General features: G+C 40.9%; 1 long non-coding RNA gene across 1 annotated transcript in view; it reads left to right on the top strand.

Moving 5' to 3' along the window:
- The window catches only part of LOC134298053 (uncharacterized), a 59,449-nt gene extending 58,090 nt beyond the window's left edge, over window positions 1-1,359 (top strand). The window contains exon 3 of the long non-coding RNA XR_010005035.1: window positions 995-1,359. This is a non-coding gene — a long non-coding RNA (uncharacterized LOC134298053). The remainder of the gene's footprint in view (window positions 1-994) is intronic.
- Window positions 1,360-17,038: the final 15,679 nt, after the last annotated feature.

The raw sequence follows: 17,038 nt of genomic DNA, 5'->3' as shown, positions 1-17,038 counted from the left end.
CTAATCTATTTTATTTTCACTTTTCCTTGTCTTCAGTGATGTATGAAATTTCTTTCAGATTATTACAAATCTTCATCAGTCCTTTTTTTCCCTTTAAAGTTGTACTAGGAGAGACTTCTATTATTTTGCTATTTTTACCCATAAGAGGATCCAAGACTTGTAGCTTGATTTATTGAAAAGGTTTCCCTGACTTTGGAGCCAGCTGTGCCTTTGCAGTAAGCCGCTGGTTACAGAGATACAGATGGATGATGAAATTCTTGAGAATTTCACTGCAGTAAAATAGAACACAGCATGAAGGACTGACATCTATTTAAAGCCCAAAGGTTGACTTCTTCCCTTGTGCTGTAATCCTTATGCACAATTACTTAGAAGTAAATGCCATTTGATTGAGTGAAGCATAACCTCTCCTGATATATGAGCTAGGAAGCAAAGTACCACACTTACACTGCATGGGGCCAACCACGACAAACTGTATTATTTTTGTACACATGCCAGTGTAGAAGGTGGTAGCTGGGGAGAAGGAGAAATAGGAAACAGCCATGGCAAAGGCTTGCTGCTATGACTGTGAATGTAGCAACTGAGGCCCCATGTTGTAGCTCAGCCATCAGGATCTGGCCGTCCACAGGAGACGGAGTTTGACTCAGATTCTGATTCGGATTTTGGGCCTCTCCAGGACTTGGATCAAAGCCCAATGGCTTTGCAGGTGCCTGAAGTTGTGCTTCCAGAAGAACCACTAATTGGGGAACATTCCTATATTCAGTCAAGGTTGGGTTTGCCAGATGGTGTTGTTGTAGAGGAGGATGTGACTTTTGATCAGAGACAATATTTTGCAGAGGATAGGACTAGAAGGGAGGGTGTGAGAAGAAGCTGGCGCTTGGCTCTCAAGCGCACTAATAAGTAACTTTCCCATGTGAAGTTGTAAGTGTCCTGACTCTCACTGCCTTGTAGCCTTGAGAACTCCTTAAAGGTGCCTTGTTCCTTGTTCTCGTTGCAGTGTCAACATTGCCATCCTTGGGAGAAGAATCTCCGTTCCAGTCTCTTGCTCCTTGCTTCATTTCCGTGCCTGTTCCAGGAACTCCAGGTGGAGTTCGTGCTTTGTTACTCTTGGGTATACCTTGCCTTGTTAACCTTGTTTCCACTACTCCTTAGTGGATGCTTTCCATGTGGATTACAGTTGGTGGATTTACCGCGCCTTGTTCCTGATCCTTGCAACCTCTGGTTGTTTACCGATTTTGACTTCTTGGTGGAACTATCGAGTTCTGTTTGTGGATTACAACTTTGAAAGACTTTGTTGGACTAACTATTGAACAGTTGCAGACTTTACATTATGGACTATTGACTTTACTGGCTTTTTACACTATTTGCTTGCATATATATATATATATATATATCTCCTTCAATAAACTGTTTTGCTTATGATTCTGGCTCTAGTGTGGTTTTCAGAGTGCTCATGCAGTCTTGGGGTGCAATACACTGTTATTTAATGTGTTGTAGGAGCTCATTATCCTGGGGTGTCCAAATGACACACCAGCTTAATGAGGTTTACCCCAGAATAAACCTGGAAATCCAGGTTTATTCCGGGTAAAAATAATACCTGCAAAGCTATTTTGGTGAGCATGGACTCAATGCGGGCTGCCTCCTGGGATTACCATGTGCAATCCTAGGGGGCAATCTTCATAGTCATCCCACCTCTGTGGGTCCAGGGAGCCACCAGAGATGGGATGGCAGTGCCACCCTCCCCTCTCTGCCTCCCCAGCCTCTTGTTTCATGTGAAAACATACCTTAAAAGTGTTGTCGAAGGCTTTCATGGCCAGAATCACAGGGTTGTTGTATGTCTTTCGGGCTGTGTGGCCATGTTCCAGAAGCATTCTCTCCTGACGTTTCGCCCACATCTATGGCAGGCATCCTCAGAGGTTGTGAGGTATGGATAAACTAAGTCAGGAAAGGAAAAAATATATATCTGTGTAGAGTCCAAGGTGTGGCAAGAGTTCTTTGTCACTGGGAGCCAGCATTAATGTTTCAGTTAATCACCCTAATTGGCACTGGAAATGTTTTGTCCCTTGCCTGGGGGCATCCTTTGTTCAGTCAAGTCCTCATTGTGTTGGTTCCCATCTACTGTTTTGATTTTGGAGTTTTGTAATACTGGTAGCCAGATTTTGTTCATTTTCATGGTTTCTTCCTTTCTGTTGAAGTTGTCCACATGCTTGTGGATTTCAATGGCTTCTCTGTGTAGTCTGACATGATAGTTGTTAGAATGGTCCAGCATTTTTGTGTTCTCAAATAGTATTCTGTGTCCAGGCTGGTTCATCAAATGCTCTGCTATGGCTGATTTCTCTGGTTGAATTAAACCACCAAACGCAGCGCCCAAACAAGAGTCAAAGAACATGAAAGGCACTGCAGACTAATTCAACCAGAGAAATCAGCCATAGCAGAGCATTTGATGAACCAGCCTGGACACAGAATACTATTTGAGAACACAAAAATGCTGGACCATTCTAACAACTATCATGTCAGACTACACAGAGAAGCCATTGAAATCCACAAGCATGTGGACAACTTCAACAGAAAGGAAGAAACCATGAAAATGAACAAAATCTGGCTACCAGTATTACAAAACTCCAAAATCAAAACAGTAGATGGGAACCAACACAATGAGGACTTGACTGAACAAAGGATGCCCCCAGGCAAGGGACAAAACATTTCCAGTGCCAATTAGGGTGATTAACTGAAACATTAATGCTGGCTCCCAGTGACAAAGAACTCTTGCCACACCTTGGACTCTACACAGATATATATTTTTTCCTTTCCTGACTTAGTTTATCCATACCTCACAACCTCTGAGGATGCCTGCCATAGATGTGGGCGAAACGTCAGGAGAGAATGCTTCTGGAACATGGCCACACAGCCCGAAAGACATACAACAATACCTTAAAAGCCTTAATATCGAGGCACGAGGCTTCTCCGGAGCTCTTGGCATTTCAAAATGGTGCTTTGGAGGGGTTCTATCCAAAGGTTCTCACTGCATTTTCAGCAGTATTGGAGCAGGGGGCTAGGCAATAACATTGCTACATGCGTGCACACATAAACACACGATCATGATCCTTATTTATGTGATCTTTGGAGTTACTAATTACTTAATCTAGGACTTTCTGCATGCAAAACCTGGCTCCCCCCTTCTAAACCACTCACAGCATAAGAAGAGATTAAAATCTATGATTTTGTGGGCACAGAGCTAGCAGAAACATAAAGATGAACCACTGAACTATGTGAAATGGGAAATAGGCAAGAAACATGCTGAAGACTCATATTAGCTGCAGCCCCTAGATATCCTGGGCCTGTGGTTCTCAAACATTCCTAGATGGCTTGGATTTAAATTCTAAGAATTACCAACTAGTCTGGCCAATGGTGATGATTGTGGAAACTGAAGAACAAAACAAATGAAGGGTCAAAATATCAGAAGCACTATAACTGCTATCCAAGTTATATGTAGTTTGACACATCTGGAAGGTCGCTAGCTTGGAGAAGTACATTGGTCATATTCTGGCCAAAATCTTGGCATAGTTCAAATAATGGAACTATGGAATTGTATAGTTAGAAGGTAATTTAGTCCAGCTCCTACCAATGTAACTTTTCATAGGACATAAATATTTGCATTAGAGGTTGTGGAAGGGGGCCAAACCAGCTCCCTGACCCATCCAAGTTGGCTACATCTATTGTTGTGTTCCTTCAACTTCTTTCCAACTTACGGCAACCCTAAGGCAATTCTATCCTGGGGTTTCTCAGCAAGAATGATAGGGAGTTGCCTTTGTCTTTCTTTGAAGTAGAGAGAGCATGACTTGCCAAAGGTCAGCCAGTAGGTTTCCAATAGTTCAATGGGGATTTGAACCCTGGCTTCCAGAATCATAATCCGGTGCTCAAATCATGACACCACATGAGCTTTGTGGACACCTCTGTTTTTATTTAATACATTAAAAATAACATTAGCAATTACTGTGTTATCGAAGACTTTCATGGCCGGAATCATTGGGTTGCTGTGAGGATTCCCCCAGGCAGGAAGCAGCCAGGCTTTGAAGCTGCAAGGCTATTCAATGCTAATTAGGTCTGCCAATTGCAACATTCACACTTGCCTCAAACAGACAATAGTCCTTTCTCCCACCCTGGACATTCCACAGATAGATAAACCTCACTCGCCTAGTTTCCAACAGACCTCATAACCTCTGATGATGCCTGCCATAGATGTGGGTGAAATGTCAGGAGAGAATGCTATTGGAACATGGCCATACAGCCCGGAAAACTCACAGCAGCCTAGCAATTACTGTTATGATGAAGTGTCAGACTGGTCCACTATTTTTTTTAATGCACCATGGATGCCATATCTAAAGTAGTAATGCTGGTTGGCAGGTTCTGCCAGGTGGCAAAACTGGCATCCATTGCTAGGCATGTAGGCCTTGAGGCAGCCTCTTCCAATCAATTCATCATGTCTATTAAAGAAGTGTGAGGTTGTGACACTGCTGTGATTTCTTTATGAAATCTTCCCTATGGAACATCTTTTCCTTGTGCCTTTGAATGACAAGCCACATCTGTTCTGCATTGTTTCTTCATTTCAGTATATAGAACTGGCTGTAAAGCTAATTCAGGATTGTAGACAAAGAAACTCAGGCTGGTATTTATTAATACAATTTGTTATCGCCCCTATTTAAGTGATGATGCTTCACCTTGAAGCTGTACGGAGATTAAATGTATGCACTTTCCCCCCACAACATCATTCATAATTGAATAGGATATTCTTCTGCCTCTGCCTCTCATTCATTTTGCATTAATACCACCATTCCGTTTTTCTTTTGTTCTCATACTCACCTTTTATTATGCCCCTCAAATCTACAGAAAGGACTGCCTTAAAATGTAATGCCAATTTTAATGGCACCTATTTTGAAGGTGCATTTACTAATTGACGGGACTTTGTGAAATGTGTAATTCTTTGGTTTTTTAATTAGAAAAGCAGCACTGCGATGGGCTAATCATTTTGTTTCCAATCCATGTCAATATTCCTTCTTAATCCATTCTGTCCTAATTCTTCATGCATCTGCATTTTTAAAAGCACCCAAATTTTCATATTTAAAATGGCTTTTTTAATGTCTTCACAAGACATTATTCTAAAGCCATTTCAACATAAAAATACATATTTAAAAATCCATTTTATTATACATTTTTGATTGCAAGAAAAGTGAGACTATTGTGTTGAAACCTGGGGGCTCATTAGCGCTGCAGTCCCGATCACCAGGAATGAAATCCTTCACCAGGTTTTGTCATATTATTTCTGCTTTTGTTGAATGGCATTATTGTACAACTGAGATTTAAAAGAAATATGTATGAAGAATGAAAGCTGGGCAACCAAGAAAAAAGAATACAAAGGACTAATCAACACTTAGAGGGAAGGCTAGAGAAGCTAACACTCAGAATGATCCCCAAACTTGCTAGGAAAATTAAAAAATAATAAGAAGTGTGTGTGTGTGTGGGGGGGGGGTTAAAAATGTTTGGGAACAATAGTGCCACTGCTTAGAGAATATAGTAAAATACCAATGAAATAGAGAGAAGACTGAATTGTTTTTTCAAAAAAAAAATCCAAAAGGAATACAGTGCTATAACGGGTGAAAATGGAATAAATTACGCTGTAAAAGAATAGCCCAGAATAGGTCAAGAGGAAGTAAAGGAATATCTAGGTACTCTAAATAAATTCAGGTTTCTGGGGCCAGATGAGCTATATCCCAGAATACAAAAAGAACTTGGACTATTGGATTATGACCTGTTAGGATCACAACCTGATGCGAATTATGACCTGTTAGGATCATAACCTACTGGGCAGAAGAGTTTCAGAGGTGTTCCTTTAGTTTAATTGGGTAATGGAAGATCACTAGGCACATAAATATCTTGTTTCTATTCAATGCTCTCACCAAACAAAGATTCAAGTAGACTTCCTTAAAATTACATGTTTGTTTTACTCATAACTTCATACATATATAGGTGCATTTTTAATCAGGTTAATTTTTAAAACGTTTCTGTTTGTATCTTTAACTTATAGTATTTAACAGTTTCTTCAAAACTATATTGCTCTATACAGCTCTCTTTCATGACAGTCTATTTCCAAGGGACTCAAGCCTCAACTGTCTTCTAACTCCTAACACTAGCTTCTGCACTCAAACAGATTCAAGCTCAAACTGTCATTCCTCAATTGTCATCCTTTTAAAAAGCATTCTAAACAGTCACTGAACCAGTCACATAGTCTGAAGTCCCTCCCACTGCTTGAAGTACATAGAGCTAAGAAAACTGCAAACCAAAGTAGACATATGCTTCAGGAAATAAACCAACACATTATAAAACAGATAAAACATTAAATAGAGGAGACTTCAGAAGGTTGCTATCTTCTACACAAATATAATCTTAGCATCACTGTGAAAAATCTTTGATATATATACTGCAAGCATATATATTTTTGAGAACTAAAGAAGTTTCAGCCTGATTCAAAAAGGGCAATATTGTCTCTGTGTTCAAAGAAGATTTGAGCAACTACCAACCAATCAATTTGACGGTTCTAAGTTCTAAAACAAACCATGAAACAGTCATTTTTAACACACTTGAAAAGCAATGTTGTGATTACTAAGGATCTCAAAAACAAGTCATGTCAACTAATCTCTCTCCTATTTTGACAGAGTTACAAATTTGTTAGATCAGGGGAATGCTGTGGATGTCATATCATGGATAATCACTTGTGGTCAAGTATCATTGTCTTTCAGTGGTAGAATCTTGGCAATGGATCTGTAAATGACTGTGAAGACCTATTCTGGATCCACATGGTCTTTCACATTGAGGACATGGACTTCCAGTGGAAGGCAGTCATGAGAAGAGTTTGCTTGACGCGCCTTCCTCTTGGCACATTTCTCCTTTTCACTTTGTATTCATGTCTCTTCAAAATCCATAGCACTGTTGGTAACAGCTGACCTTCAGTTAGAATGCTTGAGGGCCAGGTTTCCCAGTTCATACCACATTTTTTGAGGTTAGCTTTACATCTCTTGTTGTCCACTGATATTCCATTTTCTGTTCTTAAATTGAGAATAAATTTACTTTTGGGAGATGGTGATCAGACCTTTGGACAATGTGGCCAGTTCAGCAACGTTGATAGCAGGGAACCATCATTTTCATGCTGGTGGTCTTTCCTTCTTCCAGAACACTATCTTCCCAAGAGATTTGCAGGATTTTTCAAAAACAATACTGATGGAATCTTTCCAGAAGTTGAGAGTGATGTTTATAGATGCTCCATGTTTTGCAGGCATACAATAGAATTGGAAAGACAATAGCTTTGTAAAGATACATCTTGGTATGAATGTACCAATCCTCAAACACTCTATGCTTCATTTGAAAAAAATGCTGTGCTCACAAAGCTCAGATGGTCTTCGATTTTGGCATCGATGTCAACTTTTGTGGAGACGTGGATGCCAAGATAGCAGAAGTAGTCAACATTTTTTAGCATTACACCATTAAGTTGTATTGCAGGCATTGCAGATATAGTGTATCTTGATTCCAGTAAGGCTTAGAAAAAGGTCTCCCATGCTGTTCTTGCAAGCAAGCTGGTGAACTGTAGGCTAGAAAGTGTTATATTTAGGTGGATTTGTAACTGACAGACCGACCTAACCAAAAGAGTACTCACCAATGGGTGTTCTGCATCCTAAAGAGAATTAACGTGACTTGCTCAAGGTCACCCAGTTGGTTTCTATGGGATTCATACCCGGATTCCTCCAACATTTTGTATAAATGAACATTAGACAAGCAATATCAGAGTGCGGTCAGGATGACAAGAGTCATTAACGATGACGAAGAATACATAACCTGGAGCACCTGCAGCACTTTGCTTTGCCAGAGTCTACTGGAAAGTCTCTTGTCTCTTTTCCCACCTGCTGCATTTAATGTAAACTACTCTCGCACTTTGAATTCAGCTTTCTCCAATGGAAGTAAGATTAGGACAAAGGGAGAATGTGGGAGGATGTGAGAGAAATGAGACATTTTTAAAACAGTAAAAAAAAGTGAGATGACAGAAACTGGAGTTAATAATCAGGATTATCCCTTACAAATTGCATCAAATGGAGAATACAGCATTCACAAGCGTCCATGGGTCCGGGATGGTGGAGGTTATTCTACCCCTTCTTTATTCAACTCGTATTGTTAATTCTAAATCTCCTGAGAGAGAAGGTCCTACACAGGATGTGGGCACAATGGTAATTTGTAGTTCTGCTGGCAGCTGAGTTGACTCTGTTGGGATATTTCTCATTACCTCTCTCAAAAGGTTCACACAGTCATTCAACATCTTCTCTTGTTTCTCAGCAGGTGACAATTTACTTGATCCCTCCGTAAAATAAAAAGTCAGGCTGTGTAAGTGGTGACTGGATGTCTCAAATTATTCAAATCTGGTTATAGACATGAAAAAATTCATAAGGCCGTCTGGACCATGTATTGCAACTCAGGGTTTACACAGTTTTGGGTGGGATTCAAAATAAACAAAAACAGAAAATAATAACTAAAAACATAAGGAAAAAGACAGTGGCATATGCTGCCTTGTAGGCTTGCTCAAATAATTCGTTTTCCCCGTTAACCGTTATTAATTCGTTATTTTCGTTTGTTTTGAAGCAATTTTGAAGCATTGGTTGTCCACACGTCTGGATATCGCGGTTTCGAATCGCGAGAGGCCGTTTTTCGTTATGTCGTCGGTTTTTTCGTTAGGAAAAAACAGCTTTTGCAAATCTCCCAAACTCCCACCATTCAGGCCCTTTCCTTTTGCCCCTCAGCAAAAGGGGCGTCACGGGCTCAGCCAATGGGAGGGGGCGAGGGGGAAGGAGGCCGAGGAGGAGGAAGACGGAGGGGGGAAATGGCCGCCGCCACCGCCGCCTCGCCTCAGCTCAGGCCTGGTGTCTCTCTGTGAGGCGGGAAGGCGGCGGATGGAGCCGGGAATGGAGAGACCGAGAGAGACAGAGAGGGGCCCGGCGGTGAGGTTTTGACGTCTGTGCGAAGCTAGGCAAGTGGGGTTTATATATCTGTGGAAGGTCCAGGGTGGGAGAAAGAACTCTTGTCTGTGGGAGGCAAGTGTGAATGTTGCAATTGGTCACCTTGATTAGCATTGAATAGCCTTGCAGCTTCAAAGCCTGGCTGCTTCCTACCTGGGGGAATCCTTTGTTGGGAGGTATTAGCTGGCCCTGATTGTTTCCTGTCTGGAATTCCCATTTTCTGGGTGTTGTTCTTTTACTGTCCTGATTTTAGCTTTTCTGTAGCTAAAAATGCATATAAAATTGATTCTATAGGGAGGATAAATGATTGGATTTCAACTCCTACAGCTTAGCTTTCTCTGCCAATAATGGTACCATATCAAACTAAACCTCCCAAGATTCTGTAGCAGTGAGCCATCTTGGATATTGTAAGGGATTTTTATTATTATTATTATTATTATTATTATTATTATTATTATTATTATTATTATTAGACCTTGCTCCCAGGAAGGTGCCTTCGCTGTGGCTCCCAACTTATCTATCTACCTTTCCACATATTCTCCACATTGTGTGTATGTGTATGTGTATGTATATTATATATACATGAGCCCCGATGGCGAAGTGTGTTAAAGCACTGAGCTGCTGAACTTGCAGACCGAAAGGTCCCAGGTTCAAATCCCGGGAGCAGAGTGAGTGCCCGCTGTTAGCTCCAGCTTCTGCCAACCTAGCAGCTTGAAAACATGCCAATGTGAGTAGATCAATAGGTACCGCTCTGGCGGGAAGGTAATGGCACTCCATGTAGTCATGCCGGCCACATGACCTTGGAGGTGTCTATGGACAACACTGGCTCTTGGGCTTAGAAATGGAGATGAGCACCAACCCCCAGAGTCAGACATGACTGAACTTAACGTCAAGGGATACCTTTACCTTTACCTATATACACACACACACACACACACACATTATGCAGGGACTGTGAGAGCTGTTCGACAGTGGAACTCTCTCCCCGGGGCCGTGGTGGAGGCTCCTTCCTTGGAGGCTTTTAAGCAGAGGCTGGATGGCCATCTGTCGGGGGTGCTTTGAATGCGATTTCCTGCTTCTTAGCAGGGGGTTGGACTAGATGGCCCATGTGGTCTCTTCCAACTCTACTATTCTATGATTCTATGATTCTATGACTATATACACAGTATATATCACACACACACCAATTTAACAAAGTTTCAGCCACAAAAACAAAGTTTCTGAAGTAGAACAATGACTTTCACAGTAAAGACAACCCAATTTAACAGGAAATAAGACTTTCAAACCAGGAACAGATTTCTGCAATTATTAAAAAATGGTTTATTATAAAAGCTATGAAAATTCGCCAAAAATCAGAGGATAAGGGAAACGTTCCAAATTTTGGTGAGCTATCAGTGTTAAATGTGTTCTACCACTGTACCAAGTTGGAAGAAGATCACTCAAAAAATGAGGGTGGGAGAGTCCTGTAAAGTCCTCTCCCTCTGTGCTGTTTTTGGGAATTGCGCATGCGCGTCCGCCATTAACGAATTAATTTAGAAAGTAACGAATTTTCGTTAATTTCGAATTTTTTGGGGGGCCAAATTCGGAAATACCATCAGAAACGAAAAGCTGCCCCCCTCTAGTTTTGAAACGAGTTTAGAATCAAATTTTTCGTGGATCGATCAAGCCTACTGCCTTGGCATGTGGTAGAACAGTAGTTCTTAACCTGCAGGTCCCCAGGTGTTTTGGCCTCCCAGAAATCCCAGCCAGTTTACCAGCTGTTAGGATTTCTGGAAGTTGAAGGCCAAAAACATCTGGGGATCCCAGGTTGAGAACCACTGTGGTAGAGGCTTTTAAACAAAGGCTGGATGCCAGTTTGTCAGGTGTGCTTTGATTGTGGCAAGGGGTTGGCCCTTATGGTTTCTCCAATTCTATGATTCTATGTTTCAATCAAGCATCTTGAATTCAGAGTCTAGAAGTGTTACCTGTTTTTGGACTACAACTCCCATATCCCCCAGCCGGCATATTCTCAGAGTTGTAGCAAAAAATATATATCTGCGTGGCTCCCAGGAACATTTCTATTGTTTGTTTTACCAGCACTTCTCCCCTTCAAACACTACTTTATCTTCCTCCAAAGATTGAATGCACAAAAAACCAAAAAACAAAACAAGCCAAAAACCCAGATCAGAGAAATGCCTAATTTAGCAGTAATAGATTTCCTGAGCACATTCAAGTAATGGAGTTTCGTCCCTAAAGAATTTAGCAGTCAGGCCTGTTTTTATTAACTAAACCTAGCTTTATTGAATCTTTTATGCTTTGACTCAGAACAATGTGCTAAGCTCACAGAGACAGAGACAGGGAAACTGGCACACAGATTGAATCTGGCCCAGTGCTCCTTTGGGAACATTTTAACCTGAATCGACATTCTAATTGTGGACCAATATGGGAACACCATATTAAAATGTTAAGATAGTTATATCTGTATAGAAGGAGAGCGTTTGAAAAGGGGCACTGAAAAAGGCATTGAGAAGCCAGCGCTCCCTGCAGTTTTGGTTCGTACAAAGCAACAATGCTGGAAATGAGCAGATGTGATGGCTTCTCACCGGCTCCCATTTATCAGTTCTAAAGAGCACCTCTGAGCTCAGAGAGTGAAACAGAGATCAGCAATCATCAGAGAGGCAGTTTAGAGAGCAAAGATAAAGTACAAGGAAGGGCAGCCCACAAATGGAGACAGGAACTGAAAGATCAAATAGGTTAGGTAGCTGGTCAATCGAGTCTTGACTGAGAAGTGGCCAGATAGCAGAGGAGCTTTAGATGTGACCTAGGAAATTTATATCAGATTTTCTGTCACTCAGAAGGTAAGAGGCTAATTGAGACCCTGGGAAGGTTAGCTAAACTTTCGTGCCGTGAATCCTGTTTGAGAAGCTGGGTGATCTTTTGGTCTTCTTATGGCAGGGACAGCGGTTTTGTACACAAATGAGAAGCACCACAATTTGATTTGTATTCTGCTAGATATTCGGGTGTCAGATGTAGCAGTCTTGGATTAAAGGCGTTCACTATCAAAATTGACCTTGGAAGACTAAAACTACACAGCCTTGTTTCCAGCAGCAGGAAACATATCATGAGAGAGCCTTATGCAAGTGTGAAGTACAGAACTGAATGGATGAGAAGGAATGACTGAGAGGAACTTTACTTGCTTATCATCCTTCATGACAGCAGCAATATAAACTGCCAGAGGTGTGGAAAGTCATCATTGATTTAAAGCACTGGATGCATTGGTCTGAGAGTCACTGAGGAAACATCAAGGGGATGCAAATGAAACCCTGTGACAACCTCCAGCCATTTATCAGGACTTGAAAGGAAACAGCAAATAATCCACCAAGCATGATAATCATATCAGCTGAAACAGACAGAGCAAGAACATGATGATCAACTTGCCCTGTGATGCTGCCCTCAGGTATCATGCGTGGCAAAGTCAAGGGGGGAAAATAATCTCAGCGACAAGCTACCGGCATACAAGTTCAGAGTGGGAAGGAAATTAAGGAATGATTAAAAGGTCACAGAAAATGTTCAAATTCCAACATTTCCAATGAGACAGTGGAAAGTAATATAAGGAACAGTAGACAGTAGAGAGAAAGGCAGAAAAGATGGGAAGGAAGGAAGGAAGGGAGGGAGGAAGGAAGGAATTGTGGCTTAAAGAGACAAGTTCGTGAGTTAGCGTCTTTTTTTCAAAATATAGCCAAGTAACAAGGTGGATTCTGAAGATCAAGGTTTGACTCTCTGCTCAGCCATGAAAACCCCACTGGGAGACCTTGGGAAAATCCCAGCCTCTAGCCTCAGCTGGAGGCAAAGGCAACCCCTCCCTGTACAAACGTTATCAAAAAACAAAAAAACAAAAAAAAACCCAACCCTGTGATATGATTGCTATATGTCAGAAATGTTTTGAAGACACACAACAGCAACAACAACAACAACAACAACAACAACAACAGGTAATAGATAAAGCAAATATGAAAGATAAGCCTCAAAGATAAAGGTAAGTATTTAAAAAATACAGCAGCAATTACTCATAAATAGATGACCAATGGATATTTAAAGAGACATCAGATGAGCTGCAAAACCAAGAGCAAGCCAGGAGAGTAAAGACAAAGATCCACCCAGAGGAAAAGTGTTATTACCATACATCAACTGAACTACTGACCGCATAGGGAAGCTGATGAAGAAACACAACCTACAAACTATCTACAGACCCACTAAAAAAATCCAACAAATGCTCCACTCAGCAAAGGGATCCTCTCACCTCTGCAGGAGTCTACTGTATACCATGCAGCTGTGGACAAGGCTACATAGGGACCACCAAACGCAGCAGCATTGCCCAGACACGAATGAAGGAACATGAAAGGCACGGCAGACTAACTCAACCAGAGAAGTCAGCCATAGCAGAGCACTTGATGAACCAATCTGGACACAGCATATTGTCTGAGAACACAGAAATGCTGAATCACTCTAACAACCACCATGTCAGACTACACAGAGAAGCCATTGCAATCCACAAGCATATAGACCATTTCACCAGAAAATAGGAAACCATGAAAATGAACAAAATCTGGTTACTAGTATTTAAAAAAACTCTAAAATCAGGAAGGTGATTAAAGAACAATACTCTGAAAACAGGAGAATTCCAGATATAAAACAATCAGGGCCAGCTACCCTGAAAATAAAAAATCCCCAGAAAATAAGACCTATTAGAAGTTTTTCTGAATTGCTAAATATAAGGCGTCCCCCGAAAGTAAGACCTAGTAAAATTTTTGTTTGGAAGCATGCAGGATCGGTAGATGTACATACCATAGATTGCTGTACATGGAAATAAAGGTAGTAACAAGAAATAATAATAATATAATAATAACTTTATTCTTGTATCCCATCTCCATCTCCCAGAAGGGACTAAGGGCAGCTTACACAGGGACAAGCCCAACAATAACATAAATTTACATACAAACAGAAATTTAAAATAGTAATTTAAAAACAACATAGCAATAAAATATAATATAGAAATTCTTGAAAGGATTCAAGTTTGGTTATGCTGGTTTGTGATGACAACTACTGTACAGTAGATAATAAATTTTCATTAAAAAAATTCAACCATAAATGTGAATTCTTCTTTGTGGAAAAACAAGACAGCCCCTGAAAATAAGACCTAGTGCATCTTTGGGAGCAAAAATTAATATAAGACACTGCCTTATTTTTGGAGAAACAGGGTAACACCTTCCAACAAAGGATTCCCTCAAGCAGGAAGCAGCCAGGCTTTGAATCTGCAAGGCCATTGAATGCTAATCAAGGTGATCAGTTGAAACATTCACACCTCTCTTAAACAGATAAGAGTTTTTTCTCCCAACCTGGATTTTCCACAGATACATAAACACCCCTTTCCTAGTTTCCAAGAGGCCTCACACCTCTGAGGATGCCTGCCATAGAAGTGGGTGAAATGTTGGAAGACAATGCTTCTGGAACATGGCCATACAGCTCAGAAAACTCACAGCAACCCGGATATTTAAATATTATCATGAAAAGATTCCATAGATTACTTATGGGTTGCTTGTTCCCCTTTTTGAGGCCATCCCCTCCCCACTGCTTGGCCCATGAGTTCCCACTGAAAGAATCTTATACAAGCTTTATTCAAACTTTGAGAAATATCAGGTTTGTTAACAAAGACTGGAGCAATTATAGCTTAAAGTTGTTTAAAGTTTGGTGAGGCTTTCTACCTCATCTAAATATGCTTAGTTTCTCAGGTATATGGAAAGGGAAAGTACAAGAGGCACTTTGTTTGAAATATGCCCATGTGATGTACAGAAAAGAGGTGAGACATCCTGCACAGTCTATTTTCTTTCATGGAATCATCGCAGTCCATTGATGTGTTTCACATTTGGAGCATCTGGGATTACTGAACAGTTAAGGCATAAAATGAGGTGCATAATTCTGAGTATGAATAGTAAGTTGGAAAAATATGAGTGACTAGCCAATTGGATAAGCTCATTTCCAACTTTCCTTGCAAGAATTCTAAGAATACACAATCACAAAGCAGTTCAGTGGAAATTCCCATTTGCTTACCATTGAACTGTGTTTTCCACACCAATGTCTTAGAAAATAATTTGCCTTACCTATTATATGGTTTGAATGAATAGATTGGTTCCAGATTTGTGTATGTGAAAATGGTATTTTTGAGAATTCATTCCAGCTCTTCTTTCCAATGGAAGCCTTTCCAACCCTCTGGAAATCATAGAATTGTAAGGGACCACAAGGGTCATTTATCTAACCCTCTGCCACACAAGAATACACAGCTGATTCATGCCTAAGAGATGCCCATCCAACCTGGATTTTAAGAACTCCAAAAGTGGAGAGTCTACCACTTCCGAAGCAGTCTGCCTCTGCTTCATCACACCAGAGCATGGATCCACTTCAGATCCGGTTTCTGCCTCCTGCAGAATTCTGGGGTTTGTAGTTTGGTGAGGCCCAGGACCTGTTTGGCTGAGCTGTTTAAAGGTCCCTCCCTAAAGTGGATTTAAAGTGGATCTCATCACAACTCTAGTATGATGAGGTACAATCAAGAAAATCTTCCTTTTAGATAGAATCTCTTCTTGTAATTTGGAGCAGCAGAAAACAGTCTTCTATATGCCATTTCTTCAACTATTTAAAAATAGCTGTCCTGTCATCTCTTGGTCTTCTCTCTTTTCCAAACTAAACATATCCAGCTCTCCAAATTGTTCCACATAGGGCATGGGTTCCAGACCTTTTATCATGATGGTTTCCCTCACCTAACAATATGTTCCAACTGACCAATATTGTTCTCAGACTGTGCTGTTCATAACTGGAAATAGTGTTCCAGGTGAGTCTGACCAAAGCAGAACAGAGTCCATTGTTTCTATTCAGTTTAGATACAGTACTCCTGTTGATGCAGCCTTGAATTACATTGGCTTTTTTTTTTGCTATCACAATGTTGGCTCAGAAGTCATCTACATTGCCCATTTAAAGCAGTTACAAACCAGTATTGAAGAAAATGGTTTTTACTGTGTACATGATTGTATAAAAAGTCCTGAAATCAGCTTGAGATCCAGATGGTGATTACACAAACCACAGAGCACTGGTGTGCATTAAAGGGTTGTTGTTATTTTCGTGATCATTAGTGAGTGCTTGTTATCTGGTTTCCATAGTTTGAAGCTAGTTTCAAACTTCATTCAATGGTCAGTGTAGATGTACACAAAAAGGCTAGCATACCCTATTGTATGGGGTGAGCTGGAGCAGGAAAAGAATATTTTAAAACGGAATGGGGACATTTTATCTAAGCAGGGCCCTTCTCTTTGTGGATCTAACTTGCTTAGCTTTCAAAAGAGTAGTTGAACTTTTATGATGTTTCATATTTCACAATAAATATTTAACTGGCCAGAAGGCATCTTGAAACTATATTAGTGGAATGCTACTTTCAATTTGGGATTGTAGCATATATGCAAACAGGTGTTGTTTGTGGGTTTATTTGTTTTCAAAATGAAGAGAGCACATGTGCAATGCTGAATAATAGAGAAAGGAAGCACCATATGCATTAGGCTTGCTCAAATAATTCGTTTTCCCCGTTTACCGTTATTGATTCGTTTTTTTCGATTGTTTTGAAGCAATATCGAACCTTGGTTGTCCACACGTCTGGATATCGCAGTTTCGAATCGCGAGAGGCCGTTTTTTCTTATTTCTTCGTTTTTTTCGAAAAGAAAAAAAAGCTTTTGCAAAGCACCCAAACTCCTTTCCTTTTGCCCCTCAGCCAATGGGAGGCTCAGCCAATGGGAGGGGGCGAGGGGGAAGGAGGCCGAGGAGGAGGAGGAAGACGGAGGGGGGAAATGGCCGCCGCCGCCGCCTCGCCTCAGCTCAGTGCATTAATTAATTGGGCCTTAATGAGCCCCCTTCCAAGCCAAACCCACCAGAGAAACACCCTCAATGCAAACCTTGCAACGTCCTTCTCTCCT

Source organism: Anolis carolinensis, chromosome 3 (genome assembly GCF_035594765.1).
Source record: "Anolis carolinensis isolate JA03-04 chromosome 3, rAnoCar3.1.pri, whole genome shotgun sequence".
Classification (NCBI taxonomy): Eukaryota; Metazoa; Chordata; class Lepidosauria; order Squamata; family Dactyloidae; genus Anolis; species Anolis carolinensis.
Note: the sequence above shows the minus strand (reverse complement) of the source record. Positions and strands in the feature narration are given on the sequence as shown.